Genomic DNA, 12718 nt, shown 5'->3' with positions numbered 1-12718 from the left:
TGAATCTTACATATTTTTTACTTCTTCTGATACCATACAATGAAATAGATGGTCAGGCTTTTTTTTTTTTCCATGGAAACGACTCACAGAATTCTAATGACTTACACAGAATGTTAGGCTGTAAGCCAGAAAGAAGAAACATCTTCTGATTTTTCTCTAATATAAGATTTGTTTCTATATCTTTTGAAACTTATTATCTAAATTATAAGCATAGTAAATATTATCAAGCACATGCACTACTTTTGGGACTGAGAGATAAAGGAAGAAACTACGGAAGAAACCAAGGCTCATGGGCTGAGTCATACAATGCTAGTGATGAGGACTCGTCACCTCAAAGTGAGGGCTTTGACCAGCTGCAGATGGACTGATCACTCGGCCCTTGAGAGCTCTAAAACAAGACAGTGATATTTTGGTAGAGATGGGCATGGACCACCAGCAGGGGGTCCGAGAACTCTGCAGATCTTGGGGAAGGAGAGAAGAGCAGCAGTGCTGAATGAGGGAGAGACGTTTCCCCTACACCTGCTTCTCTAAGGACTGAATAGAAAATACGGGGCATTAATACCAACACTTCTTGTATTTGTGTGATTCTTAATGCCTACAGTTGGGTGGGAAGGATGGCTTCAATCCAAATTAGGACAGTGATTTTAGATGCGATATTTAAACAGTCTGGGTAAAAGCTTCTCCCTAACATTTCTCCTGAAGATTCGGAAATAATATAGGCTTTTGTGATCTTGTACTCTTTTATTTACTAAAAACATAAATTTTGTGAATACCGAATAGTTGCTTCCCTTATTGAGTTATATGAATTAAGTTAGATTATATAAGTAATCTATAGTATATAATATTTATATAAATACTACATTATTATAGATTATGATATTATACCATAAAAGGAGATTATACATAATTTCATTTAATTCACTTAGTTAATTAATTCTCATTAATGCATACACACATATACATACATATTTGTCAAATGCTTACAACAGTGTCACCAGGGGCTGCTGAAGCAGATATTTCTTTTTTATTTTATTTTATTTTGGTATTATTAATGTACAATTACATGAGCAACATTATGTTTACTAGACTCCTCCCATTATCAAGTCCCCACCCCATACCCCATTACAGTCACTGTCCATCAGCATCATAAGATGCTATAGAGTCACTACTTGTCTTCTCTGTGTTGTACTGCCTTCCCCGTGCCCTCCCCCCACTACATTATGTGTGCTAATCGTAGTGCCCCTTTTCCCCCCTTATCCCTCCCTTCCCACCCACCCTCCCCAGTCCCTTTCCCTTTGGTGACTGTTAGTCCATTCTTGGATTCTGTGAGTCTGCTGCTGTTTTGTTCCTTCAGTTTTTTCTTTGTTCTTATCCTCCACAGATGCATGAAATCATTTGATACTTGTCTTTCTCCGCCTGGCTTATTTCACTGAGCGTAATACCCTCTAGCTCCATCCATGTTGAAGCAGACATTTCTTAATACGAAGTAAAGGTCCCAATGACATGCTGACACTTCTCCCACATATACCCAGGGAGTCACAATGGTGGTAAAGGGCTAAAGATAGATGGTGGTTAGGAAATGTCAGTGAACATGATTATTTTTGTTGCTGCTGTGTTTTTATTAAATAAATTTTGTTCAAAAAATATGCAGCTGGGAACTAAGTTGGAGATTTTCATGTCTAGCATCTGTGTTGTCCAATCTGGCAACATGACTCAGGAAAACCCTTTAGATTGGCAAGTCAGATTGTGTTCAGTTTTCTTTTAAATTTCTGTGGGGCTCCAGTGGTTCATCACTACAAGCAGGAAGCTGTACATTCTTTTTTTTTTAAATTAAGGTATTATTGATATACACTCTTATGACTGTTTCACATGAAAAATAATGTGGTTACTACATTCACTCATATTATCAAGTCCCCCCACACCCTATTGCTGTCATTGTCCATCAGTGTAGTAAGATGCCACAGATCCACTATTTGCCTTCTCTGTGCTACACTGTCTCCCCCGTGACCTCTCACACCATGTGTACTAAACATAATACCCCTCCATCCCCTTCTCCCTCCCTCCCTCCCAACCCACCCTTCCACACCCCTCCCCTTTGGTAACCACTAGCCCCTTCTTGGAGTCCGTGGGTCTGTTGCTGTTTTGTTCTTCAGTTTTGCTTCATTGTTATATTCCACAAGTGAGAGAAATCATTTGGCACTTGTCTTCCTCTGCCTGACTTATTTCACTGAGCATAATGTCCTCCAGCTCCATCCATGTTATTGCAAATGGTAGGATTTCTTTCTTTCTTATGGCTGAATAGTATTCACTATATATTCATTTTTAAGCCAATTTTTTGTAACGGTCTGCAGAATTCTCCTTCTAACATGTGGATATAGTAATTCACTCACTTGTCTATTCTATATATATTTATTGAATGTCTCCTATGTGTCAGTCACTGGTCTAGCACTGTTACTACCAAAACTGGCCATGCCCATGCCCTCGTGGCAATTTCAGTTAATGGGTGGAAAGCAAACAGATAAACAAGTCAGCATGTAGTAGGCTAGGTGGGATTAGTGCTGAAGAGAACAAAAAGGCAGAGTAAGAAACAAAGGGAGTATCGCACCGAGCTGGGTGATCTGGGGGGGCTCTGCCTACCAAGGTGACAATCTGAGAAGTCTGAGCAAAATGAAGGAGCAAGTAATATGGGTGTCCAGGAGAAGAATATTTCAGACAGAGGGAACAGAAAGTGCAAAGATCTTAAAGTGTTCAAGGAGCAGTAAGGAAGCCTGTAACAGGAGCAACATGGGCATCAGTTAATGTAGGACCTCACAGGACAGTGTAGGGGCTTTAATTTTTAATCTGAATGGAACAGGAGTCAGAGGAGAATTTCAAGAAGAGGAGGAATGAAATCTGATCAAAGATTTTTAAAAAACTACTTTGGTTGCTGTGTTGACTGTAGATCGTAGGCAGCAAAAGGAGGCCATGGGTAGGCAGCAGGCCACTGCAACAGTATAGATGGCAGAGGGTAGTGGCTTGGGCCATGCTCCAGTTACTGTAGCTGCAGAACAAGCTACCCCAAACACAATGGCTTCAGACAACCATTTTGTTATGCCCATGGACTTTGTGGGTCAGGAATTTGGAATCTAGGACACAGCAGTCTCTTCTACAATATCTGGGGCCTCTGAGAATCCAAAGCCTGGGAGTGATTAAACAGCAAGGGGCAAATATTATGTCTCATAAAATAGTCTGGGGGAAGAAAGGACTGCTGGGAAGGGTAGTTAATAAATAAAGTGGTACCTGGAGGCAGACAGGGGGTGAAGGGACGGTTTGTTAAAAGAGGGGAGAGACTAAGCACATTTGTGTTAATGAGAAGAATTCTGTAGAGTCGGTAAATTGGCAATGCAAGAGAGGGAGGGCATTATTGTGGGAGACAAGGTGAGAAGGGCTGAGTCCAGAGGCCAAGCGGGAGGTTTGGACTCTGATGGGAGCAGGGACACCTCATATACTAGGAAAGAAGGCAGAGAGTGAGGGCAAGATGCTGGTTAGTTGGTAGATTTGATGGTGGGGGATGGAGTTCCTATGTGCTTGCTTCTGGTTTCTCATTGAAATATGAGGCAAGGTCATTGACTGAGAATGAGGCACTGGAGGAGGTACAGAGGGTCTGCAGAGAGAAGGGGCCAAATATTCATGTTAAAGAGTGGGAGGTGTCTTAGACATGCCTGGAAGTATTCAGGTACAATCATGAAGTTCAAGTGAGACCAGTTTAGCAGCTCTGTAGGTTTTTCTCCATCAACTTCAAGTGCTTGAATGTGGCCACAAAAAAGCTGAATTTAACCAAGGTGAGACTTTGTCAGGAAAATGAAATTTAGGGAGAGAAGGGCAAAGGAGTTAAGAATCTTTTCAAGTGAGTGATTATAATATTGGACCATGAAATTTAAGTTTGACTAGGAAGGAGGGGAGAATGTGTGGGGACATATCAGGACAGTGAAAAAGTGGTGGGAGCCAGTGGATATGGAGTCTTGACAATGTCAAAGAATTACTGGGATGAAATAGCTGGGGTAGGTGAGATGAGGAAGATGAGGTACTGGATAGAGACTGAGAATAAACCCTTTGTCGCCATGTGTGATAATTTTTATATGCTGTTGGATTTATTTGCTGGTATTTTGCTTGGGGTTTTTGCATCTACGTGCATGAGAGATACTGGTCTGTGGTCTTCCTTTTCTGTAACATCTTTATCTGATTTTGGTATTAAGGTCATGCTGGTCTCATAGAATGAGTTAGAAAACATTCCCTCTGCTTCTATTTTTTTAAAGACACTGTGGAGAATCAGTATCATTTCTCCCTGTGTGTTTGGTAGAACTCACTAGTGAAATCATCTGGACCTGGTACTGTCTTTTTGGAAGCTTATTAAGGATTGATTCTATTTATTTAATAGAGACCTACTCAGATGATCCCTTTTCTTTTTGTCTGCTTTGATAATTTGTGCAGAGATTGAAGGGGAGGCTTGGAAATGAGACCTCTGTGAAGGTACAGATATTGATAATGAGAATGTCAATGATGATTCTATGTTGATCTACTTCAAACTACTCCCCAGGGGTAATTTTCTATACATACAAACATTTTTATGCATATATATATATAAAATGTATCTATACTTGTACAAATGGGAACATTCTGTACTGATTGATGGTCTTGGACTTTTTTTCTCATCATTATGCATTTTGAGCTTCTTTTCATGCCAACATTGGTATTTATTGAACAGACATACAGCAGCTTAAAAACAAAGCCCTTGCTCTCATGGAATTGATGCTGTGGGAGATGGTGGAGGAAATAAATCCATTTTTAAAAGTTCAAAAGTATTTTCTTACTTTAAATGATATGCTATGGAACCCATAAATTAGTGAGTAGAGACTGATGAGGGAGTGATGGACAGGGGGCCATATTTGGTATGGCAACTGGGTAGGCTTCCTTGAGCTGCGACTTGAATAATGTACAAAAATGTGAATGAAGACCATTCTAAATGGGGAAAATTATGGGGAAATGAGAGAGTGAAAAATAGATCCGTATTTAGAATGTCTACTACACATGGCTTGTAGTAGACATTCTAAAAAGGTATATATATATATATATATATATATTCTAAAAATTTGATATACATTGCTTCATTTTATTCTCATGCAAACCTAAAGAGTAAAAAGTGTCATTATTGCCACATACTGAAAGGAATCAAGCAACAGTCTGGTTAAATAAATTTCTAGGACCACAGAGCTGGTGTGGTGTGTGACAGAGTCAAGACTCAGCTCAGGCAGGGTTGCCCTGGAGACCATTGCTTCTAGCTGTGCAGCCTCTAGTGTCTCTTTCATCTTGAAGATTCTGAATTTATCTAATGACTTTACTGAGACAATAAAAACTGTGGCAGAAGTAAAAGGCTAACAGAATAGTAAGTGAGAGACCATCTGCCAAAGTACTTACACTTGGTGAAAACCTATATTTATCTCACGTGGTGTTACAGTGCCCTGTTGTTGAACACGCCATAATGCTGTCCTACCAGAAGCCAGCATAATAAACTACCCCGAGGTGCACAGAACTATGGGAAGTACATGATACTGAAAAGACAGAGATATGAAGGGACTTAACATTTTCTGTGCTACATGATAGAGGTAGAGCCTTGAAAATGTTTTTCAGAAATTCTGTCTTGGTAACATAGCCATCATTTGTTGCTACATGTATGTATATTTTGCTCACTCACCACTTTCCCCTTCTAGCTGTCTGCACCTTTCCTCGTGCTTGAACAGAGTGAATAGAGAAGCATCTGCTAGATGTTATAATTAACTCAGAGGCACATTGATTCCTGTGAAAGTAAGTCTAAGTGGGAAACAAATAGGGAGACAGAATCATTCAAGTCTCCCCAGTTGTTCTATTTCATTATTTGGGGCTTCCCTGATTCCCAGGCATTGGTATTTATTTGTATGCCTTACTCTTATTTTCCCCTCTAGTTGTTATCTGATATTTCTACTTTAAGTGGTAAGAAATCATGTGCCGCCCGCACTGCTCAGGCAATATTAATTAGTTACTATTGAGAATCTAATTTCCTGTGTGCTGATGCACCATAATAAAAAAAATCAGTGGACAAATTTAATTTTAACTTAAGTCTCCTTAAATTCTCACTTCTTACTTCGAGTTGGACAGCAAGACACACTGGGCATCTTGCTCCAGAAGGAGGACTTTTACGTTTAATATCATGTTTACTTTTGGGATTTTTTTTTGTCAGTTCAAGTTTTAGGTATGCTACCAAAATACCTTTATCTTTATTAGAAAAGAAGTACCAGGAAAATCACTGCTGTCCCTGTTGACAGCTGGCGTCTTCTACAGAATTGCAAGTAGAGGTGGGAGGAAAATACACTGCTCCGAAGTGGAGGGATATCAGCGAGAGATAAGGGTCCAGGAGTAGGAGGCAGTTTGTAGGGAAACTGGAGTAAATGTTTCAGTTTGAGGATATTCTGGATTTCTATGAACTTTACCATGTAAAAGGTTACCTATTGATTTTGAATGTGTTGAAACTAAGAGAAAACATTTTAAAAACCAATTTTTTCTTAAGGATACGTTGTAGTTGGGGAAAAGTCAGAAGTAAAATGTGAGTAAGTGTAACTATTTTTCTTCAAATAAGCAAAGGAAATGAATCAATGCACAATCTGGACTTTCTTTGAATAACAGGAGAGATAAGACAGGATGCAATAATTGAAGAAGAGCAATAATATAGGAGGCGTTAACTGAGCAGGAGATTCAAGACGGGATGCAATAACTGAGCGTAAAAGATAAGACAGGATAGAATAGCTGAACAGAAGAATAAGACGAGACATAGTAAGTGAAGGGGAGCTATAAAGGATGCAATAAATGAGAGGAGGAAAGAGAAAGAAGACAGGATGCAGTTACTGAACCAGAAAGTTAAGAGGATGGGATAACTGAATAGGGGGACAGGACAGGTGACAATAACTGAAGGGAAGAGATAAGGAAGCATGTAATAAATGAGAGGGAGAGAAAAGACAGAGTACAACAAATGAGAGACAGGGAGAGGGAGAAAGAGAAGAAGAGATAGAAAGATGAAAAGAAGGAGAGAGAAGACAGGATGCAATAAATGAGCAGGAGAAATAAGACAGGATAGAATAACTGAATGAAAAGATAAGACAGGGTGGAACAACTGGACAGAGGAGGTAAGACTGAATGCAGTAAATGCAACTGAGAAATAAGATAGGATGCGATGAATGTGCAGGAGAAGTGAGAAAGGATGCAATAACTGCAATAATTCTCTTAAAGAGAATTAAGATAAGATACAGAAATTGAGCAGGAGACATAGACAGGTTGCAATAATGGACCGAAAGAGATAAGACAGGTTTGAATAACTCAGTGAGAGAAATAAGACAGGAAGCAATAATTTAACAGTGGAAAGTATTAGGCAATTGCTCTAGAGAGATTCTCCCTTCTATTAGGGAAAGTTTCCTGGAGACAGAGCCCCTGAAGGAGGAAAGCATTAAGGTCAGAGGCAATAGAAGCAAGAAGAATATGACAGTGATATTAAAGTATGGGAAAGGCATCATTAGGTCTACTTGGGTGTCATAGAACATGTAAGAGTGAATGCTTTTGAGTTCTCAAGAAGGCAGTAAAGGGGGTAATGTTCAAGCTGAGACTTAAACAATGGGTAACATTTGTCAAATGGACAAAAGTTGGAGGGCATGCAGGCAACAAATTCAAGGGTACAGAAACATTCATTCATTCATACTTTCAAAATATAATTACTGAGCATGTACTGTTTTCCAGGCACAATGCCAAGTGAAGCGATACAGGAATGAACAAGTAAGACCCCCAAACCTACATTCAGTGTGGCTTACATTTTAATGAGGGAGAAAGGCATGATTTATTTATAGTTTAGTAAGTGATAGGTGAAGAGAGCATATAACGCAGAACATCTGACTTATTCAGGAGGGTCTAGGAAAGTTTTCCTAAAGAAGTAAAATTTCGACTGATATTTAGAGGATAAGTAAGTCTTCGCTAAGCCAAGTACAGTGAGAAGTGAGAAAGAGTCCTTGAAGCTGAAGGAACAACATGTGCTCACAGTACATTCATGGAACGGAAAGGAGGTCAGTGTAGCTGAAACATAAAGGGAGGAAGAGAGTATCACCAGGTGGAGCTTGCAAGGTGGACAAGGACCATCTTCAGGACTTTAGTCTTTATGATAAGGTAAAAGGAGGATTTTAAGCCAGAGAAAAACATGATCGGTCTATGGTTTTTTAAAGAAAGATCTCTCTGGACACAGTTTAGATTCTGCCAGAATGGTTTAGATTTGGGAAGGAAGAATAGATGTGTGAGAGACCAGGCAGTAGGTGATGAGAGTTTGGGTGGGGAATATGGAAGAAAATACAGAGAGAAGTTGATGGTCTTGAAAGATATTTAGGAGTAATAAAGAAAAAACATGATGATTGATTGGGTAGATATCCAATCCATCATTTTGTGGTGCATTAAGGACAGGTAAATTTCAAGGCTGATTCCTAAACTGCGGGAGTCCAGCTCCAGCCTAGGGGTGGGATGCCCGAAGATGCAGGACGGAGTCGGCGCATGGAGAGGCAGGACATGGAGTCAGTTGGAGGAGGTCTCGCGACAAAGTGCTGATGACAGCTTTATTTATACCATTTTGCACAAGGATATGATTATTTTTTATTTGTTCTTTTGATTAACAAGCATAGGCAAGCTTTTTTCTTTCTGTTTCTTTCTAATCTATACATGGTTATCCAAGTGTTAGACAGGTGATCTTTCTTCTGTTCCTTGACCTAAACTTTTTCTAGCAACATGTACTCTATTGTGTCTCTCGTTTCTATGCAAAGTGGTTTCTGAGTAATGCATGTGACCACAGAAACATGCAGCATGTAGCCGCGACTATGGAGTCTATCAGCTCAGGGTGAAATACAGGTCACTCACTACTACAGTTAGCTAGGCAGGTATCGTCATCTATATTTCTAATGCGATGGGTACATTTTATCCCCTCATAATATTTATTCTATCGTAGGTAGATGCAAGGTGAAGATAGAAAGCATGATTTAGTGCTGTTAGAAGGCAAGTATAGATGATCAGGTCTGTGCTTATAGGCCAGGTATTGATCCAAGCTAGACAAGGGCAACAAAATATCCACGGGTGCAGACAATTTCTCTCAACATTGGGGTGGGGGGTGAGGTTCTAAGCCCCACCTCTGTTGGCCCCCATTTTCTCACCTGATGGCACCCCCTGCGACTGTGCCTGTCTTAGGTTGTTCCTCCCATGAGGAATCTTACCTGAGGAGTCTCTGGCTAACCAGCCATCTTCCAGGGCCATACAGGGAGATGTAAAGCTGGTAAGTGAGAGAGAAGCAATATTCTTTGAAAATGTGATCTTTTTACTTCTTTGCAAATTTATGCCCTGTAGCTTCCAGGGCCAGCACTTGTCTTGAAGTATCTTTACCTCTTGGAAAAATTATGGTACTTGGTAATTCCAAATATGAGGCACAGGTTCTAGTAAAAGGCTGTAATTAGGAAGAAAGAAGAAAAGCTATAGAAGTAGCAGATGGAAGGAAACACGAGAAGATGGATTAAGTGTCAGGGATATTCCATTCAGTATTCCCCTATAACTCTATTTCTCTAATTTTCGTATATAACTCTTCATCACTAATTTCACTAGCATTGCAAACAAAGGGGCATTCCCACTTAGGCGGAGATGGGGCAGTCAATGTCTGACTAGCTACCTGCAGGTTTCGGTATTCCATGCCAAGATTGCCATCTGGCCCCTGCGTGTTCTATTCTTCAGGAGCACTGTCCTGAAAAGCTTCTGGGAAGTTTATGTTCTCCTCCTTTCCATGCTGCTTAGCAAAGTTTAGCTTAGTCTTTGGCAAAAACGCAAGCAAAAGCAAAGCCAATAGTATAATGGATAGAAACAAAATCAAAGTGGGTAATAGGGGGAGCCAGCTGTGAAGGCCCCTGCTTTGTGGGGGTCTTCCTCCAGCCTGAGCTTTGCTACACAGCTTGAGTAGCATGGTTCCCAGCACTAAATATTTAGCTTGAGCCACTGAGTGATTACTGTTGCCACCCACTATGATGAGAAACAGCATAGGAACACAGGGGAGGCTGAAGGGAGAGGAGGCCAGGGTAATGGATTCGTCTTGACTGTGTTAAGTTGAAGTGCCTATTAGTAGAGATACCAAGTCTGGAGCTCAGAGTAGAGAACCAGAGTTGGGTTATAAATTTGGGATTCAGAGGTTATGGATGGTAATAGAAATTATAGGAGTGGATGAGATCATCCAGGAAGAAAATACAAAGTGAGACAAGAAGGAGCTAAGGTGGAAACTTGGGCCACATCACATAAAGTACACAAAAACACCTGATGGTTAGACAGAGAAAGATGAGCTATGAAGAAAAGCAGAACAGGGCAGAGTATTGGAACATTTTCAGTAAGAGAGAATGGTCAGATATATAACATGCAGTTAGAAGGTCGAGCTAATTACGAATTGAGAGGTGTCCATCTGATTTAGTAATGAAGATGTCACTGAGGGTCATGGGGAAGTCCATTTAGATCGAGTGGAGGGAGAAAATGCCAGATAAGAATGAGCTGAGTAAGGGGGAGGTGAGGAAAGGGGGGCTGTGGATATGCAACACTTCTGAGAAATTTTATCTTAAAGGAAATTAGAGAAATGAGACAATAACTGGAGAAAAGAAATAGGGTCAAGGGTGAGTTTGAGAAGGGATCCAGCAGAAAGGGAGATATTAGGAGTAAAAATGAAACATAAGGAGAGTCCACGGTATAAATATTCTAAAAAGGGAGGAGATAGGAGTCAGAGCCAAGCAGCAATGGTGGCACTGAACTGGAGGAGATAAGACGACTTGGCAGTAGAAAGGGGAGACCGTTTAATCTGATGGCTCCTATTTTTTCTTTTAAGGAGGATTTGAGATCATTTTCTGGGCCAAATGGGGGAATGGGGATTTGAAGAGAGTGGAGATTTGTAACAGAGAGAACTAGAATGGCTCAGTAAGTTGACTATATAATTCCAGCAGTGAAGGCCTAGTGAGATTAGTGATTGGGAATTTATTGTTGTATTGTTTTCTCCAGAGTGTGGAGTAGTGAATTTTTGGATTCATTCAGGTTTAGTGTTTTCCCACTCAAGTGCGATGACAGGTAAGTGATGACAAGGAGTGTACAGAAATATTATGAGCTGTTGCTTAGTTGGGAGAGAAATAAAGATAAAATAGGGGCTGATGAATATGGGAGAAGTAAAAGGTCAGAATACTGGAGGTGCCAGTGGGGTTGAAGAACTGTTATGTTGGAGAGTCCAACAAGAAGCTAGAAAATTAGAAAGGAGATGCTTGACTTGGTGACAGTGATAGTTGGGCATTTCCTAAGTGAGGCCGTGGAAGAGGTAGAGTGTAAGAGAAGGCAGTGGAGGTGGGGGTCAATGAATTGGGTGAATCATCCATGTGTACACTGAACTCTTCCAGAAATGTGTTATGAATCAGGGGGAGAGAGAAGAGGTGCCCAAAGTTTTCATGAATGAAAGTCAGTAGATGACCATAGTAGGTATGTGGAACAGCGAAATAGCATGAATCTCAAGGAAGAGCTTTCTGCAAGGGGATAAGCAACAGTGGGGATCAAGGCAGGATACTGTTTCTAGCTTAGGACTTAAGTTCTTAAAGCAAGAGAGAATAAGAGCGCTTCCAAGGTTGGGACAGATTTCAGTCTAAGCCAAGAGGTGGGGACTATGTTCAAGGGGCACAAGGTGTCTCATGTTTTCCAGGAGTGTCAGTATTAAGTGAGGGTACAACTAAGATTGGCTAACATGATCCGACCCTACCTTCCTTTCCTGCCTCTTTGCTTAACATTTGTCTGCTTATCTATTCATTTTTATCATTTAGTCAAAGACCAAATGAAATGGCAATGTGGACTTGGAATACTAGCTTGTAATCTTTGGCAGAAAATTGGATAATATATTAAGGATTGTTAAAAACTGCTTTCTAAATTATTTTAAAGTGCAGCTCAGAGTGTAGTGTTAGAATAAACAGTTTTCTCCAAGTATCAACAGGAAACCAGTGGAGGGGCAGAACAACCCAGTGAGAATCTTCTCCAGGAGGTGAGGTGCAGACATGTGCAGCTGGATGATTTAACCTACTAGATAATATAATTTAAAATATTTAATTTTGTATTGTTCCTTTTAAGTAGGTTGTGTGCTCTTCTTGTAAGAACTTTATTATATTCCTAAAAGGCAAGATACTTGCTATTTTAAGTAACTTGCTCCCTGTCTGTTAAGCATGAGATAAGCAGAAGGCACTTGCTACCCTCCACATGTGTAAATTTGTAGTAGTACCGATTCTAATCATGATGACACAGTGCCACGGTAGAAAGGCATGATGTGGCAATCTAAAGATACCATAGAGTGTGGGGAACTGACTTTAAAAGAAATATTAACTGGCCTTCTATTGCTATCAGAAATACAGAGAGAAAGCCTTGTAAAAGATACAAAAAGTTTCCAGAGAGACAGAAGAAAAATACTGAGAATACAGCCATTCTTAACTCCTGTTTATCATTCTAATGTGGTAACAAGGCAGGAGGCTCAGTAAAACAAAGAAGTAAGCATATTGCAGATACCAAAAAACTAAAAATCTCTTACATTTAAAAAGCACCAGAAAAATCTATGGAATGTATTTCCTTCTCTAAGGATCCTAATCTC

The 12718-nt window shown here is 40.1% G+C and overlaps 1 long non-coding RNA gene across 1 annotated transcript in view; it reads left to right on the top strand.

Moving 5' to 3' along the window:
• LOC118974017 (uncharacterized) overlaps positions 1–12718 on the top strand; it is a 32326-nt gene that overhangs the window by 897 nt on the left and 18711 nt on the right. The gene's annotated exons all lie outside the window — the stretch shown is intronic.

The sequence above is a fragment of the Manis javanica genome, chromosome 4 (assembly GCF_040802235.1).
Source record: "Manis javanica isolate MJ-LG chromosome 4, MJ_LKY, whole genome shotgun sequence".
NCBI lineage: Eukaryota > Metazoa > Chordata > Mammalia > Pholidota > Manidae > Manis > Manis javanica.
Note: the sequence above shows the minus strand (reverse complement) of the source record. Positions and strands in the feature narration are given on the sequence as shown.